This window comes from Stegostoma tigrinum, chromosome 5 (assembly GCF_030684315.1).
Source record: "Stegostoma tigrinum isolate sSteTig4 chromosome 5, sSteTig4.hap1, whole genome shotgun sequence".
Taxonomy (NCBI): Eukaryota; Metazoa; Chordata; class Chondrichthyes; order Orectolobiformes; family Stegostomatidae; genus Stegostoma; species Stegostoma tigrinum.
This window is the reverse complement of record NC_081358.1, coordinates 55,576,728-55,604,708: the sequence shown is the minus strand read 5'-3', so window position 1 is coordinate 55,604,708 and position 27,981 is coordinate 55,576,728. Positions and strand designations below refer to the sequence as shown.

Sequence of the window (27,981 nt, the reverse complement as noted above, 5' to 3'; positions counted from 1 at the left end):
GTTTACTTGCCTACTTGGGTCAGGTTTCCACAATGTACCACAGCTGCAAGATAAATGCATCCTAACTGTGGTTGGAGAGTCATTCATTTCAGTTCCCATATAAGCTGATTCATGCTGCAGTCATGAGATTTTCCAGAACTCAGTGATTTTAGAAGGTTTAAATGCTACATACTGTAATTTGTAGTCAAACAATATCTCCTTCACACTATTTAAAAGTACTCATTATATTTATGATGAACATTTTGACTGGGATGTGGCCTATGAAAGAGGGTACACAACGGTAAAGTACCGAAGAAAAGCAGATCTGTAAAGAAACATATTGAGTTGCTGGCTAGTATTCAAGCTATAACTTACCATTTAGAAACAAATCATTTTAAGCACCTACTCCACCTTACACAGTGAAATCGGCCTGAGACCTGGTCAAACTAAGCCTTACATTTCAAAAATATACCAAGAGAACTCATGCATATGTTTTAGACACATGAAATACAAAAGGGAAAAGAAATTTTGCTGATAGGCAGCAATTCCCACCAAGTCACTTCATTGAGACCATAACAAAATACAGATGCAAACTGCACACATACCCAACCTATTAAAGATGACAAAGCACACATAACACCAACACAAAAGTGAACTAGAAGGCAGCAACCATCAAGCCATTGTATATGATCCTTAATTCCATACATGTTTTCTATTTTAAAAAGACCATATGTAAGCAGTCATATTTCAAAGTTTTCTTCCAATGTAGCACTTGAAATTTATTGAAAATCAGTGACTCCACTGTTCCTTGATAATAAAATGTGAGGCTGGATGAACACAGAAGGCCAAGCAGCATCTCAGGAGCACAAAAGCTGACGTTTCGGGCCTAGACCCTTCATCAGAGAGGGGGATGGGGGGAGGGAACTGGAATAAATAGGGAGAGAGGGGGAGGCGGACCGAAGATGGAGAGTAAAGAAGATAGGTGGAGAGAGTGTAGGTGGGGAGGTAGGGAGGGGATAGGTCAGTCCAGGGAAGACGGACAGGTCAAGGAGGTGGGATGAGGTTAGTAGGTAGCTGGGGGTGCGGCTTGGGGTGGGAGGAAGGGATGGGTGAGAGGAAGAACCGGTTAGGGAGGCAGAGACAGGTTGGACTGGTTTTGGGATGCAGTGGGTGGGGGGGAAGAGCTGGGCTGGTTGTGTGGTGCAGTGGGGGGAGGGGATGAACTGGGCTGGTTTAGGGATGCAGTAGGGGGAAGGGGAGATTTTGAAACTGGTGAAGTCCACATTGATACCATATGGCTGCAGGGTTCCCAGCAACTCATATTCCGCCTGGGAACCCTGCAGCCATATGGTATCAATGTGGACTTCACCAGTTTCAAAATCTCCCCTTCCCCTACTGCATCCCTAAACCAGCCCAGTTCATCCCCTCCCCCCAATGCACCACACAACCAGCCCAGCTCTTCCCCCCCCACCCACTGCATCCCAAAACCAGTCCAACCTGTCTCTGCCTCTCTAACCGGTTCTTCCTCTCACCCATCCCTTCCTCCCACCCCAAGCCGCACCCCCAGCTACCTACTAACCTCATCCCACCTCCTTGACCTGTCCGTCTTCCCCCTCATCCCACCTCCTTGACCTGTCCGTCTTCCCTGGACTGACCTATCCCCTCCCTACCTCCCCACCTACACTCTCTCCACCTATCTTCTTTACTCTCCATCTTCGGTCCGCCTCCCCCTCTCTCCCTATTTATTCCAGTTCCTTCTCCCCATCTCCCTCTCTGATGAAGGGTCTAGGCCCGAAATGTCAGCTTTTGTGCTCCTGAGATGCTGCTTGGCCTTCTGTGTTCATCCAGCCTCACATTTTATTATCTTGGAATCTCCAGCATCTGCAGTTCCCATTATCTCTCACTCCACTGTTCCTTGCTTCCTGCGGTAACTTTAATCAGAAAATTACAATTCCCTTCATTCATTTGAAACAGCACACAAATCTACCAAAGATAATTCACACAGAATAATTTGACATGGGGCTAATCAGTCCATCTTTTTAATTGTCCATCAAAAGATAAGCTAACATTAATTCTACTACCATATCCAATTAGTTCCTAAATGATATTCAGTGAGATATTAATGTGGATGACTAATCTGGGCATGATTTTCTATCATCCTGATGTCAGTCCTAAAACTAACTTGAAGAAGTTTGAAGCTACAATCCTAGTTCTACTCCCGAAGTTATTTTGATTCCGTCTCTTTCAGTTTCAATATTAGTTAGTTCAACACTTCTTTTAAATATTTTCATTTTAGACTTAGTCTTTTTTCCTCATGGGCAACAAGCAGAATGATCTACATTGAATTTAACTTGCAACTGATCGATTTGCATGTTTTGTCCAATAGTGACTTCACTTTAAAAGGTACGTCATTAGCTATAAACTGTTTTGAGGTGTTTGATGGTGGTGAAAGGTATGGTATAAATGCAAGTCTCTATTTCCAACTCATTCTGCGACTTCTGAGCAGTGACTTGATTCAAGCAACTGTGGCATTTTGGTACAATCTGCAACACTGCCACTTTACACACAGTTTCTGAATCAACATTAGTTCAGGAAATTCAAAACAACATTCAATGGTTCCCACTATCATGCCCTCAAGGCATCTGTATCTTTAATTGCTGGAGGCACATATTCCTGAAGGTTTTATCACATGAAATCCAACTTTCAACCACATCCCACTCAATCTTCTGTCACTGGTCACATTCACATCTATCCACTGTTTTCTTTAACTGTAATACCAACAATTGTTTTTTAAAAAAGCAATTTTATAATTTATCACCAAACATACAATTATGCTATAGATGACGGGTACAGCATCACACACATCCTATTTGGTTTACCACCAGAAGTTATTGTATTGTTCTTTGTCTTGTAAATACAAAGTACACCTCTTGCCCAGGTAAAATTGTGCTTTGTTGTGGCAACCCTCAATCTTCAGGAGGGCAGAGGGCTCTCTCTCTAGTTTCAAAAGCCTTGTTTATAGCCGCTCAACAGCTATGCACCACAATCTTCCAGGCATGGCAAAAATGGTCACAGGTGCTGGATTGCCTTCCCTGATACATAGATGAAGACTGCCCAGTTGGATGACTCCTGAGAATCAGTGAGCAAATTTTGTTTCATTTATTATAAAATATTAATATCTGAAAAGTATGCAAAGGCAAAGACTGATTCCGATGCTCTCTTTTACCATAATTTCCCTCTTTGATTATAGGATACTTAGATGAATATCAGGAGCTTAATCTTAAATTCCTTGATTTTTACAGACTCCACAAATAATTACGCAATGTAAAATTTTCAAACTTCGACAACATCTGAATTAAAGCACTTTATCAATGTTATATTCCTAAAGAGGTTAAAATTGTTATAAGCCTTTCTCTGACATTGTAATTCTAATTAAAAACTTTACTTGTGCTGTGATTTTAGACTCTCAAGCAGACTACAAAAATCTTTAGTTCATTGTTTTCACTCATGGCCACGTTTTTTCAGGGTTAACATGCCTTTTCCATGTGGTTCAGTGTGGTTTTTCTGCTTAGCTCAACAAAAGATTTTACAGCCATCTGAAGAGATTTCCTGGTAATAATGAGGCAAGCTATGTTACCACACCAAAATGTTGTGAAATTCTCACAGAACAATTCAGAATCTGCATTACAAGAATTGCCAAAACTTGGTTAAGAGCTACCATACTCAGAATAAAAAAAAGTACTCAAATTTTCAACACTTTCACAGATTAGCATGATATGGAGTATGAATTCTTTAGGAGCAATACATTTTCCTTTATTAGCACAAGTAATTATGAAACAACATATTCAATCATTAAGCTTTTCCACGAGTGGACTAACATTGTTACATTGGTTCTCACTTATGTTCCAGAGGGAAGGAACCGTGAAATGTTTATACCACATGAACTCATTAACAATTTAAAGAATGTAAACCTCAACAAGGTGACGCTCAGGAAAGAGTAAATATCCTACTTTTCTAGATTGTGGAAATATTCTTATTGCATTAAAGGTAAAACTGAAATGTAGCAAACAGTGACAAAGATGGTAACAGACATCAACAGGATATAGAAGCTCAGGTGGATAGACACTTTTCATTTGCAACTTAATGCAGAACAGTGGAATGTAATGCACTCTGAACAGGTAATATAAATGTAATAAAACAGTTGTAAAAGGGTGTACAGGAAAAAAGATCTAGAAAATTATGCACACAAGTCTTTGTTGGTGACGGAATAAATTGTTGAAATTGTTGAGTATGCAGGATCCTGGGATTTATACGGTGTAAAGCACAAAAGTCTCACTAAACATTTATGAAATCATTTGCAGAGTAGCACATTCAGTTCTGGATACGACAATTAGGGGAAGATAATGCTGTAGTAGTACTGTCACTAGTAATTCAAATGCTTAGGCTAATTCTCTGGGAACAAAGGTTCAAACTCCACCATGACAGCTCGTGGAGTTTGCATTCAATAAAAAGCTCTTCTCCATTGTAGTTACCTTGAAACTATTATCAATTGTCGTAAAAATACATCCAACTCACGAAATACCTTTTCTCACTTGTTTCTTTGGGAAAACAAATCAGCCATTCTTCGCTGAGATAATGGGCACTGCAGATGCTGGAGAATCCAAGATAACAAAGTGTGAAGCTGGACGAACACACCAGGCCAAGCAGCATCTCAGGAGCACAAAAGCTGACGTTTCGGGCCTAGACCCTTCATCACAGAGGGGGATGGGGAGAGGGTTCTGGAATAAATAGGGAGAGAGCGGGAGGCGGACCGAAGATGGAGAGAAAAGAAGATAGATGGAGAGAAAAGAAGATAGGTGGAGAGGAGAGTATACGTGGGGAGGTAGGGAGGGGATAGGTCAGTCCAGGGAAGACGGACAGGTCAAGGAGGTGGGATGAGGTTAGTAGGTAGGAAATGGAGGTGCCGCTTGAGGTGGGAGGAAAGGATGGGTGAGAGGAAGAACAGGTTAGGGAGGTGGAGACAGGCTGGGCTGGTTTTGGGATGCAGTGGGGGGAGGGGATGAACTGGGCTGGTTTTGGGATGCGGTGGGGGAAGGGGAGATTTCGAAGCTTGTGAAGTCCACATTGATACCATTGGGCTGCAGGGTTCCCAAGCGGAATATGAGTTGCTGGGTGAGGGAGATGGTGAGGGGCAAGTGTAGCACTTCCTGCGGTTGCAGGGGAAGGTGCCGGGTGTGGTGGGGTTGGAGGGGAGTGTGGAGCAAACAAGGGAGTCACGGAGAGAGTGGTCTCTCCGGAAGGCAGACAAGGGTGCGGATGGAAAAATGTCTTGGGTGGTGGGGTCGGAGGATGATGCATTGTATCCGGAGGTTGGTGGGGTGGTGTGTGAGAACGAGGGGGATCCTCTTGGGGCAGTTGTGGCGGGGCGGGGTGTGTTGCGGGAAATGCGGGAGATGCGGTCAAGCGCGTTCTCGACCACTGCGGGGGGGGGGGGGGAATGTTGCAGTTCTTGAAGAACTTGGACATCTGGGATGTGCGGGAGTGGAATGCCTCATCCTGGGAGCAGATGCAACAGAGGCAGATGAAATGGGAACAGGGGATGGAATTTTTGCAGAAGGGTGGGTGGGAGGAGGTGTATTCTTGGTAGCTGTGGGAGTCAGTGGGCTTGAAATGGACATCAGTTTCTAGCTGGTTACCTGAGATGGAGACTGAGCGGTCCAGGAAGGTGAGGGATGTGTTGGAGATGGCCCAGGTGAACTTGAGGTTGGGGTGGAAGGTATTGGTGAAGTGGATTAACTATTTGAGCTCCTCCGGGGAGCAAGTGCTACACTTGCCACCACACCTCCTGCCTCACCCCTATCCCAGGCCCCAAGATGACTTTCCATATTAAGCAGATGTTCACCTGCACATCTGCCAACGTGGGATACTGTATCCACTGTACCCAGTGTGGCTTCCTTTACATTGGGGAAACCAAGCGGAGGCTTGGGGACCACTTTGCAGAACACCTCCGCTCGGTTCGCAATAAACAACTGCACCTCCCAGTCGCAAACCATTTTCACTCCCCCTCCCATTCTTTAGACATGTTCATCATGGGCCTCCTGCAGTGCCACAATGATGTCACCCGACGGTACAGGAACAGCAACTCATATTCCGCTTCGGAACCCTGCAGCCCAAAGGTATCAATGTGGACTTCACCAGCTTCAAAATCTCTCCTTCCCCCACCGCATCCCAAAAGCAGCCCAGTTCGTCCCTCCACCCACTGCATCACACAACCAGCCCAGCTAGTCTCCTCCCCCCACTGCATCCCAAAACCAGCCCAGCCTGTCTCCACCTCCCTAACCTGTTCTTCCTCTCACCCATCCCTTCGTCCCACCTCAAGGTGCACCTCCACCTCCTACCTACTAACCTCATCCCACCTCCTTGACCTTCCCATCTTCCCTGGACTGACCTATCCCCTCCCTACCTCCCACCTATACTCTCCTCTCCACCTATCTTCTTTTCTCTCCATCTTCGGTCCGCCTCCCCCTCTCTCCCTATTTATTCCAGAACCCTCTCCCCATCCCCCTCTCTGATGAAGGGTCTAGGCCCGAAACGTCAGCTTTTGTGCTCCTGAGATGCTGCTTGGCCTGCTGTGTTCATCCAGCTTCACACTTTGTTATCTTAGCCATTCTTCCCTGGTCTGGCTTACGTCACTCTAGGCTGACTACAATGTGGTTGACTCTTAACTGAAATGGCAGAGCAGCCATTCAGTTCAAAGTAAATTAGGAATGGGCAACAAACACTGGACATGTGGGCAACATCCAGATCCCAAAGGAAAAAAATAAATATTCTAGCACCAACATTTCTGGGTAATCCAAGATGGAGAATCGGAAAAAACAGAGTATAAAAGCTGCTCCTTTTTTTGAGGTATTTTCAGTGTTGGAGCGTATTTCTTTGAATTCCAGGAGCAGTAATTACTGTTTTATAAGCTGCTGCACTGTTTTGGATCTTTGGGGAAAAAATAATCAAAACAATGGCACTTTAAAAAGGAGAAAGACAGACAAAGGCAGTGTCAATTACAACATTTAAAAGGCATCTGGGTGGGTATACAAATAGAAAGGGTTCAGAGGGCCAAATGCTGGCAAATAGGACTATATTTAATTAGGATATCTGGTTGGCATGGACGAGTTGGACCGAAAGGTCTGTGTCCGTGCTGTACATCTTTATGATCTATAACTACTGAGTGCAGGGGCAATCAAGGGTAACAAACATGCCTTACCAGTAATATCCACCCACATCCCAATGAAAGAAAGAATTAAGGTCTTCAGTTAAGTGGAAAGGCTAGAGAATCTGCAGATGCTATCATTAGAACAAAGACGGTTAAGGTGAGATTGGACAGAGGTGCACAATACTACAGTGGGTTTGACAGAAAAAGTTACAACGATAAGCAATGTAATTAAAGAACACAGCCAATAAGACACTGATACTAATATAAGCAAAGGTTCTATTTTAGTTTTATTTTACTACCTGCTCACTGCCAGCACTTCCTTCCCCAATTGCTCACTGCCCCTCTACTCACAGATTAATTCTCTCTCCCATTCACTGATGAGGATCCCGAGTGATTCTATCAGCATAAAATCCTGTAGAGAAACAAATCTGCAAATTAAAAACTGCTCCTCTGGCTGTTTATCACAGACTTACCCCAGTCTACATACAGGGGCAACCTCAGCTTAGTCACTTGAGCGTGACCTTTCAGAGACAATTTAGGGGTTTCAAAACTGAATTTTCCCATCTCCTTCATGTGAGCCTTGGTATGTGGAATCTGTCATTGTTTTCAAGAATGATTGAAAAGGATTTTTAATGATTTACATTAATTGAAATATAAAATTCTAATTTTATCTGATCAGTCGGAAAATGAATCCGTGCGCCTTGGCAACCCTTAAATCGGGAAGCAGTACTGACATGAATTACTTTACAAATATGACCTGTATCTGCAGCTTTCCTCTATGTCTTCCAGACATAAAGGAGAGGTACAAACAGATGGCTGAAAGGTTTCAGCAAGTTCAGAAGCAGACACAAGAAGAAAGACATTGTGAGAAGCTTCAGCAAATCACTCACTAAGAAGCCAATTTATCTATTTGGTAGAAATGGAGACAGGGGTCATGGAAGAACTGTGCAAGCTGGTGAAAACCTGAAAAGCTTGGTAAATAGCTCAGAGATGCTGAAGTGCAGGGTGATTTGGGAGTAGTGGCCAAAAAAAATGACAGGGGTCTTATTCTTTAGTCACTCGGAATAGAACTCTAGAAAGATGCACAATAAGGCTATTATAATCCAAGAGAAAGATGCATGTCTTGTTAATATTAACTGTATCTATGAAAATGGAATGTGAAATGTTGTCAAATAGGACCTCCAACCCACACTGTGGGAATAAAGAACAACAGGTGTGTAGCACGTCATGAAGGTGCAAGTAGTGAAGTAAATATCTACAGTTATGTAAAATTTTATCTTCATTGTTTTGGGTATTTTCGGTGAAATTTATCGTTCATTTTGATACATCATTTTCTTATTAATTCATACATAATTTGCTTTGGTTCTGATATGGATGAAAGTAGAAACTAAAATAAGTGGAATGCTGTTCATAATTTCATCTCAGATTTATTCAGTAGATTTTGTCATTTTGATTCATGTTTTGCCCATAATCAGAAGTTCATGTTTTATCAGGATGCATGATTTTCAGTCCAAGCAATTCTCACAATTTGCAGTCAAATCCCTAACAAGTTTCAACAATCAGAACTTTAAAAATATTAATTTATGCAGCACTTCAGTCATGGGCTCTGTTTTCATTACAAGTCTCCAAACATGAACTGCTACTGTACTCAGAGATAATGGGAACTGCAGATGCTGGAGAATCGAAGATTACAAAGTGTGGGGCTGGATGAACACAGCAGGCCAAGCAGCTCCTAAGATGCGGCTTGGCCTACTGTGTTCATCCAGCCCCACACTTTGTTATCATGAACTGCTACTGTTACTGTTTTTCTACCTAAACACAATGATAACCTAGTTTCCAAGGAAATATGCAGCAGAGGTTTGGTTAATATGTCACCGCAATTGGCTTATACAAAAGAATTATTCAAAATAGTTTCATTCAAAGACTAGAGGGTTTTTTTTAATGCTTTGTAAACATTATGAATTATTTACAGGAATTCTGCTTGCCGAACAAAATTTCGGCCCAAGGCTTCACTGGAACACATAACAGAAGTGAATTTCACTTTAAAAGCCCGTTTACAAAAAAACTGCATCAGAGCATCATAACAATATTACAGTTGCATTGATTATTCCCCTCTGTCCCTATCCTACCAAACTGAAGCAAGAAACGTACCGCATCCTGAGAACAAACAGTTCATCTGTAGCACTTCAAAAAATCCTAATGTATAAAGCAGCATTCCGATAATATAAACAGCTGAGGATAAAGTAACATTGTTCCATACCAGATCAATGAAAGGTTCGTAAACATTTTAGGGAAAAAGTATGGTGTTTGAAGTTGTGTACTTTGAGTGTGGCACTCTCCCTATCAGTACACAAACTTTTCGTCAGCAGGTCCTCTGGTTATGCCTCAAGATGGCCCCAGGCTAAGAGATCAGAGGAGGAGGGCTGTCCGCCAGACATGCAACATGCAGGCACACCAACATACACTGACACTCATGCATCAAACTCTCAGCAATGGCTGGATTGATCTACTGTCCGGAAACTAAGACAGTAAACCCTGATAAAATGGGGAGTGGAGCTCAAAAGCACAGATGTCAAAATGTGTCACTCTTTCAGCAATGCCTGTAACCAAAGCACTGGCAGTTCTTCAGAGTCAACTGGTGAGGGGTGTGTGTGTGTATGTGTGCCTGGGAAAAAGTGTGATCCTGACAGTTGGGCATCCTAGGGCCTCCATTTGTTTTGTCAGGCTTGTATCCTGGAAGAAGCATTCCAGTTTCACTGCAGAGAGTGAATACATGTAGATGGCACACTTAGCAATGGAGGCCACTGCCACTGTGCAAACTATCTTTTAAGGTGGAAGAATATCACGTGCTTGTCAGGAGCTTTGAGGAAGAGGCTAGAAGTGAAAAGGGAAAAATCTCTTTTGCTAATTTTTTAAAATAACAATTTCAAGTCAAGACTTAATTCAATAAAGATTCAATAATCAGATTCAATAAAGCCAGTTCCAAACTAATTATTAGCATTTTGAATAGTCAACTGTGAGGTACTCCTTGAACTATCACTAGCGTCCCTCCTAACTTCAGCAGATTTTAATCAACAAATCAGAGAAACAACCATTCTCAGTCTCTTTTACCAATCTCCTTCAATATTACATAAATTAATGGGAGATCATTCTAGAAATTTCTGGAGCAGGATATAGGTTATTAATTTTATCCATCATTTTCAGACTATTAAAAGCATAGCTTTGCCATCTGTAGCACATCAACAGATTGTCAAAAAAGGGAAATAACAGATCAACCAATAATAATGATGATAGAAATCAGCAATTAAGTTAAATAAAATAAAAATCAGAATTGGACAAAAAGTAGTCACTAGAATTAGACAGCATAGAGTGTGGTAGATCAAAACATGCAGATTTTTTGAAAATTCTTTTTGAGTAACCCTCATGAGAAGCCACTATTAGAAACAACATTATAATCCAACGAAAGCAAAAAGGTTTACACATCCAACCACAAAGGCTCAATCTCTACCTCGTGCAAATCTCTACTTTGTCAAATATCAAAAAACAACCATGAGGCACCAAATTAAGTATCAGTTATTTTCTATTTTTGTCAATTGTTAAGTTGTACAGGCCACAGAGATGGGATTTATTGCAGAGGCTTTTCTTTTAAACTTGCTGCTGCAGCCTAAATTTATCTCCAAAGACTTCCAAGTAACATATCTTTCACCACAGAAAACCTGGGCTCCTTTATCTCATTCATGGTGATTCATGTTTATGATAAACTTATATTGCATACCACTTCTATTCAAAATATATGTAGATCGAACTTAAGTTTTCACGTCCAGGTATGAGCCATACTGTTATCACCTCCTGGAAATACAGTTGAAATTTACTCTTACACAATTCCTTGGACAGGATTTAAAGCCCAGCTTTCAGCTAAGGTAAATTCTCAATTTCAACATACACTGAGTCACCTTTGATTAAGCAAAAGGGCATTTGCACAAAAATAAACTGAGCAGGAATTTCCTGTCAAAAAATGGGAGCTGGGTGTAATAGCTACAGGACTATTGTTTATACTTGAGGAGGAAAGAAACTTTGATACACCAGAATATGTGTGGGTTAAAGTGAACAGATTGGCCCCAGAGACTCCACTGGTATTCCCTTCAATGCAGAAGACTAAGGACTCAACAAATTGAAATTTAAGACATTTAAGGGGCACTACCAGATGTCATAGGATGGTTTGGAGAAAAAGAAGTGCTTTCCTCTGGTGGAAAAGTCCAGAACAATAGAGTATAGCCTTAAAATTAAATGTATAGTAATCGGGATGTACAGCATGGAAACAGACTGTTCAGACCAACTCATCCATGCCAACCAAATATCATAGTCCCATTTGCCATCATTTGGCTCATATCCCTCTGAACCCTTCCTATTCATATACTTATCCAGAAGACAGTAGGAAGTGCCGATGCTGGAGTCTGAGATGCCCAACACATTGGAACCTACAGTGTACAAAAGGCTACATAGTAAGAGCCATGGTCTTGAGGGTAGTATATTAGCATGGATAGAGGATTGACTAATTAATGGAAGGCGGAGTTAAGATAAAGAGTACATTTTCAGGATGACAAACTGGAACCAATGGAGTGCCACAGGGATGAGTTCTCGGACCACAATTACGTACAATCTATATTAATGACTTGGATGACAGAGTTATGCAGTATTGTCAAGTTTACAGATGACACAAAGAGAGGTCCGAAGGCAAGTGGTGAGAATGGCAACCTCAGGATTTAGACAGGTTAAAGGAAAGGGCAAAAACTTGGCAAATTGAGAATGTCAGAAAACATGAGCTTACATAATTTTCAGGAACAACAGAAGAGGTTAATGTTATTTGCATTCAAAAAAAGACTGCAGAAAGCTGTAGCATAGAGAGATTTTGGGGTCATTGTCCATGAGCCACAAAAGCTAGCAACCAAGTTCAGGGGGTACGAGGAAAATAAATGGAATATTGGCTTTAAGAGTATAAAGATAGAGGTCTTACTAAAACAATATTTATAAGAACTTTATAAAAAGACTAATCAGACCACATCTAGAATACTGCAAACAGTTTTTGTCCCTTTATCTACGGGGAGATTTAAACATAGTTCAGGGAAAGTTCACAAGGTCGGTTCCGGGTATGGAAAGAGTTTCTAATGAAGGAAAGATTAAGTAGGTTGGGCCTGTACTTATTGGAATTTAAAGGAATTAGAGAAGACCTTATTGAAACAGGATTTTTAGTGAGGCACTGGATGGGATAGATGCAGGGAGGTTATTTCTTCTTTGGTGGGGGTGGGGCAAGGGAAAAGTTGAGAATCAGAGGGCATCATCTCAAAGTTCGAGGTAGCTCATTTAGGACAGACATAAAAAGGACTTATTTCTCTTTCAGAGGGTCCTAAATCTATGGAATTCTTTACTGCAGAGGGCTGTCAAAGCTGAGTCATTAAGTATACTCAAGGCTAAGATAAACAGGTTTCTAATCAATAAGAGAATCAAGGGTAACAGAGCATAGACATAAAGTGGAGTTGATGATTATCAGATCAGCCATGGCCTCATCGAATAATGGAGCAGAAACAATGGACCAGGTGGCCTATTTCTGTTCCTAACACTTTTAAGGGCAGGCAATCATTTACCATTAGCTCTCCATGGTAACAGTTTTTTGAAGAAAGTATCATTTGTGTGAATTAGTTCATGCCATGTTATTGTGAAGGCCTATCTACACAGACCTGCGCAGACCCACCCCTTGATCATGGCCCTAAAGCTAATTTAGTCCTAAAACAAGAGAAATACGTTGACAGCTGTTTGCCCAGAAGCCTCACAATTCACCACCTTCCCAGTCAAACTGTATTTATTCTGTTATTCCATTTGTACAGATAAACCAAACCTCAAATTTATTCAAATAGACACCTTCTCTCTCTCAGTACCAGTCCTGTCCCTTGCAAACTGTGATCTTGACTGGGAGCTAGACATCCTGCCCAGTTCGAAGACCCAATCTTTAGCAGACCCACACCAGTTTATACCACCCACGGTGGGTTGCCTGCCTGCCTGTCTGTCAGGGTTCACACGAATATCCAAGCACAGTACATGCAGGCACCTCTGGGCTATCCCACCTGCCTGTTTCCTGTCCTCATGTTCCACTTCTTCACTCTCCTGACCATGGAGGAGTTAAGGAAATCTCTCCACGCCACCCGCTCAGCAAGGGTGCAACGTCGGTTCTTCCTGTGTCGGAAAGGTCTGGCATGTTCAGAGGTGACACTTAATCATACAAAGATTAGTGAAAATCTGAATGGTCTCCACAAAAAGCTGATGATACTAAATCAGCTGAAAGTCTTGGAACTGACAATGATATAATTGCCTTGTCTACAAAAGCCTATCATAATCAAGACAGCGAGGTAGATGGAATTAAAATACAGATCAGCCACAATCGAACCAAGTATCAAAACACAGACTGGACTGAAGCTTCAGTTTTGAGGACATATACCAAGAAGTCTGGCAGATCTCCTTGGGCAGAAGATTAAGAGGAAATTTGATAAAGAGGTTTTCATAATCATCTATGGTCTATTCAAAATACATAGGGAGATGTTGGTCTGGCTCATAAAAGAAAATAAAACACAAAAACAACCATACATTTAAAGGTGGTGTGCAAACAAAACAAGGTGAGGAAAAAAAAAGTTTTTCCACAGTGAATTGTCAATGCACAGAAAATACTGCCTGGAAAGGTGTTGGACACAGGGTCAATTGAGGCATTCAAAGAAGAATTGGATGACTGTGCGTATACAATTAGTATGCAGGGGTATAGGGAAAAGGCAGGCAATTGACATGTAATAACACCAATGCAGGCACAATAAGCCATAATGCCTCCTTCTGTGATTTCAGAATTCTATGATTCTGCAAACGGCCAATTTGTATTCCTATGTGAACATGAAGGTGAAATAAAGTAAAAAGACTGGGTCAAATAAATTTTTATTTTTCCATGTTAAACGTTCAAATTTAACTTGTTGAAAAGGATGTAGCAAGCAACCCCTAAGGCTGGGTTATGTTAGTTACTTACATCTTGGGAACCTCTTATGTACTTGTAGAGAGGCGCAAACAAAGCTGCACATTACCGTGGTATGCAGTCCTGACTAAGTGGTGGACTAATCATCTAAAACTCAGCAAACAAGGCTTTGTTTGCTTGACTTTAGAGATTACATTCAGTAAATAATAAATGAGAGCAATAATCCCTTGTGGTCATAGAGAAAAGTGCATATAAAATGGTTGTAAATTCTCAGCTTGCAGATATCTGGATGGATACAATGTTTCTACCATATAGGGCAAAATATTAGATGCAGGGACCAGTTTCATATTGTTCAAGCAAGAAAAATCACCAATGTGCTTCTCTTTCTTAAGGCTACAAAACAGGTTTGTCAAATTCATGCTGCATAGAAGCACAAACTCAGTACACACATCCCATAGTATCAACCAGTTCTCATTTTTATTGCCTATCAAAAATGTGAATCCATATTGTGCTTTTTGGATACATCATAGGAGAGCAATCAAAAAAAATGTGACATTCACTTTAGGTGGACTATAAGTTTGCACAGGGGAGAAGGTTTCGAAAGAACCCCTTAGAAGTAAGACAGTTTTAGAGAGGGGAGAAGTTTGGGCAGAGAATTCCAAAACAAAAGACTTGGGCATCTAACAGGCACAGATGATAACAATGGAACAATGAAAGTCATAAATGCACAAGAGGTCAGAATTGAAGGCAGAAATTTTGGAGGACTTTAGGACTGAAGGAATTCCAAATAAAGTGATGGATGAAGCCATGAAGAATATGGAAAAACATTGATAAAAATTTTAAAACCAAACTGTTACGAGACGATATGTCAGCAAGCACAAGAACAATAGGTGAACAGGGCTTGTTGCAAGCAGGCAATCAACAAATATGGTCCAAGAATGGTGTTTGCAACTGGAGAAAAGACTGGTACATAGTGGCGAGACTGAACCCAAACCTTCTAGCCCATAGGCAGGGACACTCTCCTGCACTGTAAAGGCCTCAAACAGACTGCTAAAATTCAATCACAACAAAGCATAATTGTAATGTGGCTTCCCACTTCAGACACAGTTGCCTAAGATACACATCAACAGTCATGCTGTATCGTACTTTTGATACAAAATCATTTGATAATAAAAATGTATATAGCTGAGAACAGAACTGCCAGCCAGTCAAATGTAAGATTACAATGCAACAGTGCTTCAAACAAATGCATTGTAATACCATTGTGCAAATAAAGAGGTACTCTGTCAAAGATATAACCCATGGCAACATGATGACCGGAGATGACTTGCCTGGATTGAATTCAAGCATAAGCTTGGTGTCAGCTGATTCCTGAACATTTTTTCCAGGAAGACTGTCTCTACCAACCAATCAATACTCTCTTTTCTTATAATACAAATTACCATTCCTACTGAGATTTGGTATTCTTGCAAGTCTGTTCTGATAATTATAAAACAAAATGCTTTGACAGCATCCTTATTTATCAACAATACTAAAATCTTATACGACCGAGCAATTTATTAAATGTTAACCTAATGGTTGCCAAAGACAAACAGCACTGAAAAATGTGTAATACATGTCAAATACAGATTTGAAAGGAAAGCAGTTTGAAGAAATATGTTTTATACGTACATTACAACCTCTGTCATCGGGGAAAGAAAGGAAAAAGGAGACTGCTATTGACTGCTACATTCCGAGGGCAACATGCTGACTAATCACAGTCTATCGACGTGGTCTGAGAAACAACGTTGACACTTAACTGGTCCTGCTGCATCCCAACCAATTAGCAGTTTATTTCTCATGCTGTATAAATTAGTGTCCCTATTCCTATGATAACAAAATGTGAGGCTGGATGAACACAGCAGGCCAAGCAGCATCTCAGGAGCACAAAAGCTGACGTTTCGGGCCTAGACTCTTCCCTCCTCCCTATTCCTATGTCTGGTCTCTTGCAGCCTAATTGCAATGCAAATTGAAAAAATTTGATTTCCTGTTTCCTTTTGGCAATGTTTAAGTTCTTTACTACGAAGAAATTCTTCACATAAATAATGATTAAACATGGTCTGAGGTCACTCCTAAATTCACCTATTATTTATCATCAATGGTTTATCAGAATTTAAAAACTTTGCAATGGAATTTAAAAAAAAATCGTTAACTACTTGCAGAAAGGTATGACATCCAAAATAAAGATAAATGAGGGTACATTCAAGTGGAACAGATTGTGAAGGTACGCAATGCAAAAGACAAAGACAGTGTTAAAGGTGGTAAAGGAAATACAGACATATAAAACAGATGTATATTATTGGTATCAAGAAAATACACCCACCCTGCCAAGACCAAAAAATAAAATCAAACAAAACATAATGGGGGTGTTTGCAATCAAAAAAGGATGGAGGTCATGCTCTGGGGTTAGTGAACTCAATTGAGTCCAACAAGTGTCTAAATGAAAAGGTAGGTATTATTCCCTCAGCTTGCGTTGAGTTTTATTGTAATAGGCCCAAGGTTGGAAATGTTAGCGTGGATGCTAAATGGTTTCTTGAAATAGAAAACAAATGCAGGAGAAAGCCAAGACATTTTTTAAATTCATTCGTAGGATGTAGGCATTGTTGGCTAGAATAGCTTTATTGCTCATTCCTAGATGCAGTCAAAAACATGGAGATGAGTTGCCTTTTTGAACTTCTCAGACGATTTTATGGAGATATTCTCACAATGCTGTTGAGGAGTTACAGGTTGATGACCCTGCGACATTAAAGAAACAGCACTACATTCACAGAATTACAGAAATGATATGGTGCAGGAGATCATACAATCTATTGTGCCTGCAACAGCTCGTAAAATGAGCATCATTACCTCAATCTCCTGTTTGTCTCCCATATCCCCAAATTCTGACTTCTATCCAAATAATCATCTAATGCCCTGTTGAATGCTTCAATTGAACATTCCTCAACCACACTTTCACAATACCCTAAGTAATTACCCAATGAAAACATTTTTCCTCACTTCACTTGCAGATCACTAAGTCTACATTTTGTTCCTCGGCCTTTTGCATGCAAGAACAGTTTTTTCCCCTGTCAACTCTATATCCAGCCTGCTCAAGATTTTGAAAACAATCACATCTCCTCAAAGTTGTCTTCACTCCAAGGAGAACAGTTGCAATTTCTTCAATCTATCCTGATAACTGAAGTCTCTCATTCTGGAAAGCTTCTTGTAGACCACATCTACTGTCTCTACATGCATTCACTGTGCTGCTCAGAACTCTACACAATACTCCAGTTGAGATCTAATAACTGCAATATCACCTCCTTGGTTTCATACTCCTTGGACATATACTTTATGCACCTATAAATAAAGCCAATGATACTATACACTTTACCCATCTATCCTGCGACTTTCAATGATCTGTGCACATACTTCCAGTCCCTCTGTTCCAGAACCCCAACCTCCCCACCTTAAGATTGTGCCTTCTATTTTAATTTGTCTTTCAACGTCCTTCCTATCAAAAAGCATCAGCTAAAATGTATACTTCCAAATCAGGATAGTGAATGACCTGGAAGGCAACTTGTAAATGGTGGTGTTCCCATGAATCTGCTACTCTTTTCCTTCTAGATGGTAATCGTCATGGGCTGGGGAAGGTCTAAGCAGTCTCGGTGAATTTATGCATTGCATCTTGTAGATGGTACACACTGATGCTGCAGAGCATTCAATGTGGAGAGTTACAAAACTTTGTGGATGTGCCATTCAACAAGGTTGCTTGATGGTATTAAGCTTCTTGAATGATGTGACAACTGCACTCATCCAGGCAAGTGGGGATTATTATATTACAGGGAGTCAGGATGAGAGTCTCTCACAACAGGATTCCTAACCTCTGACCCGGTCCCGTAGCAACAGTATTTATATGGCTAGTCCAGTTGAGTTTCTGCTCAATAGTTACCCCAGGATGTCGGTTTGCAAAAGATGATACTGTGTCTATTATTTCCAAATGTTAGTAACCTAAAGCTTGCACCATGGATGGTTAAAAGACATGTCTCACGTCTCTTACTTATATGGAGGGCAGAAGTTCCAGTCTCTAGAAAAGACAGGCTAAAGTGTGATCAAAATGATGTTTTTAAAATGCTGAAAGGGTAAAAATTGAGAATTTGTTTCCCCACTTCTCAGGGAGACCAACATAATCAGACATGAATGCAAAATAATAAATCTAACAGGGAACACAGGAAACATTTCTTCATCTAAAGTCATAAAAATATGGAATGTATGGCCATAAAGAGTTGTTGAAGCAAATGGCATGGATACATTTAAGGAGATAACAATATGCACATGGAGAAGAAAGGAATTTAAGGTTATTCTAAGTGCGAGGAATCACGAGGGACAAGAGTAAGCTGATTATGGACAGTAAATGCTGATATAAACAGGGTAGCTCAAAAGTGTCTGCCTCTGTGATGAAAACACATCAAATCAAACAGTTCAATTTGCAAGAGGCAGCTTCAATACTTCCCATTTCCGCGCAGAAGCATCAAATTGATACAATGGAGCAAATCCAAATATGGAAATAATTCAATGTAATAATTACCACGCTGTTGTAAGGGGAACTTGCCGATTCCCTTCATTTAATATTTTGTACATGGGCAGGCTGAATAAAATATTTGACTTGATTAGATTAAAACTCAACTTGTTAAAAAGTTTAGTGAGGCATGATTCCTGACTTCCAGCTACAAGTAGCCAATAATGACAAGCAAGTGCATAAGCCAAATGGATTGTGTGGATTGCAGATTTAATTAATCTAGCAATTATCACAGTATGATGCCTATAAAGTCTGACATTACTACAGTTTAGTCTGTATTTGATAAATCAAATGTAACATGTCATGTGTTATCCAGCACTGTCAATGGGAAAAACAGCAATGCTGAAAGAGTGCCCTGTTTGTATTACTCAAATGTATGTTGTGAAACAAACTTCCAAATTTCATTACTGAACAGTCAAGTATGGATTTCTGCAATTTAAAAACAAAAATCACATTTTTTAAATGAGTCAAAGCATATCAGTTTTGACCCACAGCAATATCAACAAATGACAAGACACTAACGTATGATGGAAAGACTCACTTTCAGATGTCATAGCTGACACTAAGTACAAGATTAAGTGGCAAAGCAACACAGTAATGTCATAAATAAGAAGTGCAGATGCTGGAGAATTCGAGACAACAAGGTGTGCAGCTGGATGAACTCAGCAGGCCAAGCAGCATCTTAGGAGCTGAAAGTTGACGTTTCCGGTCTAGGCCCGAAATGTCAGCTTTCCTGCTCCTAAGATGCTGCTTGGCCTGCTGTGTTCATCCAGTTCCACAACTTGTTCTCACAGTTATGTCATAGGCAGGCGAACACAATCTACCCAATATAATGTTTTCTTTTTGTGGTTCAGGAGCTGAAAGCACTCAATCCCCTCTACCAACAGGAATTCCAATATGTAATTTGAGTCTGGCTGAAGCTTTCTGCTCAATTACTTGGGCCGACAATCTGTTCCACAATTGCATCACCTACTAAAGAAATGTGTAATTTCAGTTTTTTTTCAAAAGTTACAGAAATAGTGTGAGCCTTAAGTGGTGCCCCTCTGCACATCAATAAAATAAATGAAGACTTCCAAAACAGTGGAGGCGGCCAAGGATGGACATGTCACCAGGAAAGTGAGAAGGGGAGTTAAAGTGGATTGCAACAAGAACGTCCGGTTGGTTGGCGCATGACCCTGATCTGAATCTGCGTTTGGTCTCTCTGTTATAGAGGAGACCACATCAGGAGCAATAGCTTCAGTAAATGAGCTTAGATGAAGTACAGGTGAATTTCTACCAGATTTGGAAGGATTATTTGGGGCCTTGGGCAGAGATGAGAAGGGAGATGGAGGAGCAGGTGTTGCTCTGTCTGCCTCTTTGTAGGATTCATGGAATAGTCCCTCTTTAAAACTACACTGGCACCATCACCCCACCTCTTTCTTCACTGTATTGATGACTATCAGTGTCACCTTGTGCTCCTACAAGGAGCTTGAACAGTTCATCAACACCTTCCCCTGCACCCTCAAACTCATCTGGACCATTTCTGACACCTCCCTCTGCTTTCTGGAACTCTGTTTCCATCTCCAGTAATTGACTCAGCACTAACATCCACTTCAAACTCATCAATTCCCACAATTACCTTGACTACACTGCCTCTCACCTACCACCCTACAAAAATCCCACTGCATTCGCACAATTCCTCCACCTCCAATGCATCTGCTCCAAGAATGAGGCTCTAGGATGCTCCCAGGAGGAGGCATTCCACTCTAGGACTTCCCAGATATCCTTCTACTTTAGAGACCATAGTTTCCCCTTCTCTGTTATTAAAGGATGCTCTCAACTGCATCTCCCCGATTTCTCACACCTCTGCCCTCAAACCCTCTCCCCCAACAAAGATAGAGTCCCCTTAGTCCTCACATACCAACCCACCAACTTCCATGTACAACACATCTTCTGCCATTTCTGCCACCTACAATCAGATCCCACGAATAAGGTGATACTTCTCTCCTCACCCCTGACTGCTTCCAGCAGGGACTGTTCTCTCTGCAACTCCCTTCAGCTTCGTGCACTCCACCAACCCATCCATCACACTTGGTACTTTTCCCTGCAACTGCAGGAGATTGCACTCCTGCCCCTACATCCTTCCTCTCACCTCCATCCAAGGCCTCAAGCAATCCTTCCAAATCTGGCAGAGATTCACCCTGTACTTCATCTTAGCTCATCTACTAAATTCGTTGCTCCCAATGTGGTCTCCTCTTTATCAGGGAGACCAAACATAGACTCGGGGACCGGTTTAAGGAGCATCTATGTTCTGCATGCACCAACCAACCCGATCTTCCAGCCGCTATCCACTTTCACTCTCACCTGGCAACATGACCATCCATGACCTCCTTCACTGTCAGAATGAGGCAAGACATCAACTGGAGGAACACCACCTCATATTTCACTTTGTGGGCTTACAGCCCAATGGCCTGAGCATTGAATTCACCGGCTTCAAAAATTCCTCCTCCCCAACATGTGCATCTTTTGACTGATTTATCTATTCCATCCTTCCTTCTGACCAACCACAACAGCCCCTACCTGCATCCACCTATCTCCATCTCACGTACAATCCCCCTCAGCCACACACCTTTCCCTCTATTTACTTCTGAGCTCACTTCCCCATACCCAGTCCTGACAAAGGGTTTCAGCCCGAAAGGCTGGCGCTCCTACTACTGGAATGCTGCCTGACCTGCTGTGCTTTATATGTGCCTTTCCAGCTCCACACTTATTGACTCTTGGCTTTCAGCACCCACAGTCCTTACTGTCTTTAAGTGACCGTAAATGTCAGTGGACGTGGAGGTTTTTAGTTAGATTCCTTGAAAGCTAATGGATTGAATTAAACTGAACAACTTTTCACAAAAGTGCCCAGAAACCCAAATACGTATTGGCATTACAAGCCTGAAGTTGGATTCAAGTCCCGGATCACCCACACAAAGACTCCTAGTCTCAGCTGACAGCAGTGACTTGCCCTCAGAGAACAAAAAACACTGGATACGAAAAACATGTCAAGTTCTCTGGCACAAACACTGCAGTCCAAATAAGAATGCACGCTCAGGAATATAAGGCGATCCAAGCGGAGGCAAGTGGGGCAGCACAATGGTTAGCACTGCTGCCTCACAGCGCCAGGGACCAAGGTTCAATTCCACCCTTGGCTGGTTGTGCGGAGTTTACACATTCTCCCAGTGTCTCCGTGGGTTTCCTCTGGGGGCTCCGGTTTCCTCCCACAGTCCAAAGATGCGCAGGCTAGGTGAACTGGGCAAACTAAATTCCCCAAAGTGTTCAAGGATGTGTAGTTTAGGTGGGTTTATATGGGAATGGGACTGGTTGGGATGTTTTGTGGATCAGTGTGGATTTTTTGGGCCATAAGGCCTGTATACATACTGTAGGGGTTCTATGATCTAAAGGTAATTTCCCATCTGGTGGAGAAGGCTGTTCAATCATGACGGGATCTATTTTGGAATGCAACAGCATGGAGCCCAGGTTGGATTGTCTACCAGGGAGTATACATAAAAAAGGAGGCAGAAAGGAAAAACACAAACCAATATTTATAAAAATGCAGGAGAAGTATCTCAAAAAAAAACATGATTTCCAGTACTGAGTTCCTGCAACACGTTGACAACGGAAGTAATACAAATATTAGAAATTCACAATCACTGCAACAAGAGATAGCAAAAGAATCATAGAATCCCAACAGTGTGGAAACAGGCCATTCAGCCCAACAAGTCCACACCGCCCCTCCGAATAGCATCCCACCCAGATTTCCCATATCTAACCCATGTGACCTAAACATCCCTGGGAACTATGGGCAATTTAGCATAGCCAATCCACCACCCCTGAACATCTTTGGACAGTGGGAGGAAACCAGAACACCTGGTGGAAACCCACGCAGATACAGGGAGAACGTGCAAGCTCCACACAGACAGCTCCCAGAGGCTGGAATCGAACGTGGAGCACTGCTGCCTCACAGCACCAGGGACAAGTACTGAGCCACCATGGCACCCCTCAAAAGTGAACTTATATTCCCTGATCAGGACACCGAAAGGAACCCAAAAACATATCAATCGTGATATTTGCTTACAGCTCCTCCATGCAATTACTACAATTTATTCTTCCTCCCTGTGACTTTGGCTTTACACTTCTTTGAGATTATCCTGTATTCTGTGTCCAAAAGGATCGAGGAATAGGTGGAGACATCTCCAGGATCTCTATAAACTTGTTTCTTTTTCGAAGATTTGAGGCAACCACAAGTCAAAGGTTATCTTTCTATTCATCTTCTTTGGATTTCTGTGAGAACATTACCTCTCTCAACTGAGATGAGGTAATCAGTACATGCGCAATCTTGGATACAAATCTAATTTCATGCTTGTAGTAGAAAGGGAGTGTAAGATAAATCAGGTTGTTCACAAATGTGTACCTCCATAGTATAGGCCTTGAAAGTCAGAAGAGCTGCTACATTCTCATCATATTGTACTTCATGTAATATTTTCTCACAGTAAGCAATCAGGGACTAAAATCAAGGATGTTTACAGTTAAACCAGAAGCCAATTTCTTCAATACAGGTATGTTTGACTAGGTTCATTGACAGTCACTCATTTAGCATGATCACCCCAAAATGCATATTCAAATAACATGATGGACAGCTCTGCACAATCATTATTCAGCATACAAACATGAGGAATTTGTCAATTACACTACAATCTCACATTCAAGAGCAGGTAGCTCAAAAACAGATATTCCGTATCTTGTTTCTGGAAAGATCTTACAGCAGTTTAGAGGTTTGTTTGAAAGCCATTCCAGTTCCCAGTACCTGAAAAAATGGATTAATTGGCTTATGGTAATCTTGCAGGTTAAGTACACACCTGTGAAAATTTGTCTTCTCCCTGGCCATGGACAATCTAATAGCCTGGAAAAAAGTCCTCAAGATTAATCTCGGTGTCCATGTACACAGATCCTTGAAAGTTGCCACCCAGGTTGACAGGGCTGTTAAGAAGGCATACAGTGTTTTAGCTTTTATTAATAGAGGCATCGAGTTCCGGAACCAAGAGGTTATGGTGAAGCTGCACAAAACTCTGGTGCGGCCGCACTTAGAGCATTGCGTACAGTTCTGGTCACTGCATTATAACAAGGATGTGGAAGTTTTGGAAAGGGTGCAGAGGAGATTTACTAGGATGTTGCCTGGTATGGAGGGAAGGTCTTACGAGGAAAGGCTGAGGGACTTGACGCTGTTTTCATTAGAGAGAAGAAGGTTGAGAGGTGACTTAATTGAAACATATAAAATAATCAGAGGGTTAGATAGGGTGGTGATGGCGAGCATGAGAGGGCATAGCTTTAAATTGAGGGGTGAAAGATATAGGACAGATGTCAGAGGTAGTTTCTTTACTTGGAGAGTCGTAAGGGAATGGAGCTTTGCCTGCAACGGTAGTAGATTCGCCAACTTTAGGTACATTTAAGTCATCATTGGATAAGCATATGGACGTACATGGAATAGTGTAGGTTAGATGGGCTTCAGATCGGTATGACAGGTCGGCACAACATCGAGGGCCGAAGGGCCTGTACTGTGCTGTAATGTTCTATGTTCTATTGAACAATTTTGCGTAATTATGCTGAACTACTTGTTGATTTGGAATTGCTCAAATTTGATGGCTCAACAATGTTCTGCGACAGAAGCTTTGTCAGCACTGCAGTCAAGGTACACAAATGCTAAAGAGAGAATGGATGTTTTAGAAAGGGAATGAAGTGCTAATCAACCAGACTGTTTTTGTGTAGACAACAGTCAACAAAAATATCCCAATACATGCCCAGCACATGTCTTGTTGGGGAGCTACTTGCTTCAGAGTAGCCAACTTTAACTTGGTCTAGTGACTGCAGCATTTTGACATGGTTGGCCAGGTGAGTTTTTGACTCATGGTGATCTCTGAATATTTTTGCTTAGAGATGGCCATTAGTTCGTGTATGTGCAGCATCACCATTACTTGCCGCTTCTCAGCTCTAGATTGAATGTTGTCCACGTCTTGCTGTAAACCAGTATCAACTGCTTCATGTGCTGAAGAAATGTGAATGGAGTTCATCGTTACAGTCATAAGTGAAGAGACGCACTTCTGACTTCACAACAGAAGGTGAATAATTGAAGCAGCAGCTGATGGTATTTGAGATTAAGATGCTGCTCCATGGAAGTTCTGCAGTGATATACGTGGATTGGCATAACTGACATTTCGCCTTAAGAAATAGGAACAGGATTAGGCCTTTTGGCATTTTGAAGCCTGCCCTTCCATTCAATAGGCTCATAGCTGATCTGACATTCCTACATCCATTTTCCTACATTTCCCCCCCTTACCCTTGATTTTCCCTACTGATCAAGAATCTCTCAGCCTTAAATACACACAAGTTTCTTTGACTACACTTCCTCAAATAATTCTTCCATGCAACGTTCCATTCTCTTCACCCAATTTCTCTGTCTCTACTACACCTGTTCTAATGATGCCACCATCTACCAGGGTGCTTCTAAATTTCCCACGTTGGTTGACTACTTTAACTATTTCTTCAAAATCATTCCTTATTAAGGAATGTTGACTGTGAACAGTTTGTGGATATGCAATGCAATGGAAAACGACAACACTACATTGAGCCATAGGTCAATAACAGCAAGATTCTGAAACAGTAACTAACATACAGTTGTTAGCCTGCAGTCTATTTCAATAGTGCTTCTTCATATAAAGTTCCTTAATTTGGAAATCCTTGCCTTTAGCCTCACAGCAAATCCTTGACTTTTCACTAACCTCTCCCAATCTTTAAAGCCTTTTTTCCCCCCTAATTATGACGTCTCATTGGAAGAAAGCATCTTGGTTAACCCAGTCTCCTGAACAACAGACATTTCAAGAAGTGGAGTAGCTCCACAGAATCATTGTCTGAAGCAAAGGCTTCCATTCAAAGGCTCCAAGTTGACGGAGTCAAGCAGCACCACACAAACTAATCGAAACATTCTCTATGTTAGTCAGGAGGGATTTTCCCAGTATTGAAAAGGCTGTTATAACCAGTCTCACCCAAAAGCGCCACATTAGCAATTTCTCAGATGACAAAGTAACTTCAGGACACGCAATGATGTCAAAAATGGTCCCAGCTGTCTATTTGTAAATTTCAAACTGCACAACAACATTACTATCAATTCCAGTACTACACTCAAAGAACTGGCCATATTCTGCCAAATTCCGTAAACTGGTCCCCACACCCCAACAGAGTAGTTCATCCAGAATACTTCACAATGCACTTCATAGCATCAGAGAACATGAATGCACAATGAATTTCGAGAGGATTCCTACATGGAAACACAGTAGTATTGGAGGACAGATACTGGATTACATGACCTCAAACATCAGCAGAGTAAGTGAGTCACTTCACGTACAACATGCAGGGTGTACAAACATCAAACATTTCACCAACTCAGAAATGCTGCAAAGACTGACGGTGGTAAAGACTACTGCTCATGGTGGCACAGTGTGACTTCCAGGTCTCCTGGGCAGATATTCCTTGACAAAGTCAAAGCCTCACCACTCACTGATCTGAATTTCATATTAATTTTTCCTACCAAAGATTAGACAGGAATCTCAGAATGATTCAGGTGCAGGAGGCAGCCATTCACCTCCTTGAATCTACACCTGCATTTGAAAAAAGCACTCTGACTTTGGGCCATTCTCCAGCCTTTTCCTCTAACTCAGCAAATTCTTTCAATGAAAACAAAAAGTTAATGTCCTTTTGAATTTCTTGGTTGAACCTGCTTCACCACATAGGTACTGTATTCAGAACCTAACTATTCATGGTGTAAACAAATTTAAAAAATCCTCATATTGTATTTGCTTTCTATGCAAATCTATTCCGACCCATTCCCTTATATTTATGAGTGCTGACAGTTTCTAGCTATCAACTCTGCCCATATACTTCAGGACTTTGAAAATTTTATCAACTTTCCTCTCAGCCTTGTCTCCAAAGCAAGTAGTCCTAACTTCTCCAATCTATCTTCATAATGAAGTTTGTTACCACCCCCCCCAACCCCAAACCATTCTCCGATGCATCTGCTGCATACTTGAAGTGTGGCACCCAGAACTGTACACGATATTGCTCAAGTACTCATGAGCTCCAATGATGTCTATACATCAAATTAAAATTAGAAACAGACACTAGATCAATAGAAATGTTGCAAATTCAACACAGTCTCCTTTAGCTTGTGCTTCAAATCGCATTTATAAAATCTAAGATACTGTGTGTTTTAGCTGCTCTCTCCTTCGGTCCTGTCACCTTAAAAAAAACCTATGAAAACATACATTCAGGTTTCTTTGCTCCATGCTTCACAGTAGCACCCTGAATTTTATCCAGCCCCTCCACGCTCTTTCGACCAAAATGTAACTGCCCTTTTAAAAGTCTCTTAGGCTGGAGCAGTCATTCTTTAACCAGTGTATCTGTTGAAAACTGCTCTCAGGCTAATATCCCTTTCAATAAAGGTGATTCCAGCATTTGACACACACTGAACAAATGAAACTCATGACGCATAACCAGCAAAAGAAAAATCCCACAATTCTGGAAATTGGAAATAAAAGAAGACGCTGAAATACTCAGCATGCTATGCAGCGTTTGTCGAAAGATCAACAACCTAAAATGTTAACTCAGAGTTTCTCTCTTCAATGACTGTGCCAGCTCTGTCAAGTATGTCAGAATTTCTGTTTTTAATTGATGTTGAGATATAGTTGGAGCTCATGAATACTCAAGATGAATAAACATTAGTTCATTTTCCTTCTCCACCTCATCAGAACAATGTCAACCCTCCAAAATTCTGCAGGACTATAAATTCAAGGCCATTCATGAACAATAGACTTCCAAAACCTCACTAGTTTCCTCAACTCTAATGAAGGCCATCTGATGTACTAACCAAATTCAAACCCTCTGAATCAGGGATTTTGAAGTTCAAAACCAACAGTAGAACCTGAAAACTTATTCTATGCTGACACTGCATAAACACTCCATTGGCACTGTGTATATTTATATTTCATCTTGGATGTGGGACACTTGGCTGCTTTCGCTGATCATCCCTCATTGCTTTAGCAAATCTGCCTAGTGATTTTGTACATCAGAGACCACTTTAGATTCAATCACAGAAGTTGAACCAGTTACACATAAACAACACAA

At 41.3% G+C, this 27,981-nt stretch overlaps 1 protein-coding gene across 4 annotated transcripts in view; it reads right to left on the bottom strand.

The window, feature by feature from the left end:
• Positions 1–27,981, bottom strand: part of LOC125451962 (suppressor of cytokine signaling 6) — a 51,679-nt gene that overhangs the window by 16,300 nt on the left and 7,398 nt on the right. The window contains exon 2 of one of the 4 annotated variants that reach the window (XM_048529782.2): positions 7,538–7,598. The exons of the other annotated variants lie outside the window; for them this stretch is intronic. The gene's annotated coding sequence lies outside the window, so the exon portion shown is untranslated. The remainder of the gene's footprint in view (positions 1–7,537; positions 7,599–27,981) is intronic. 4 annotated transcript variants of the gene reach the window in all.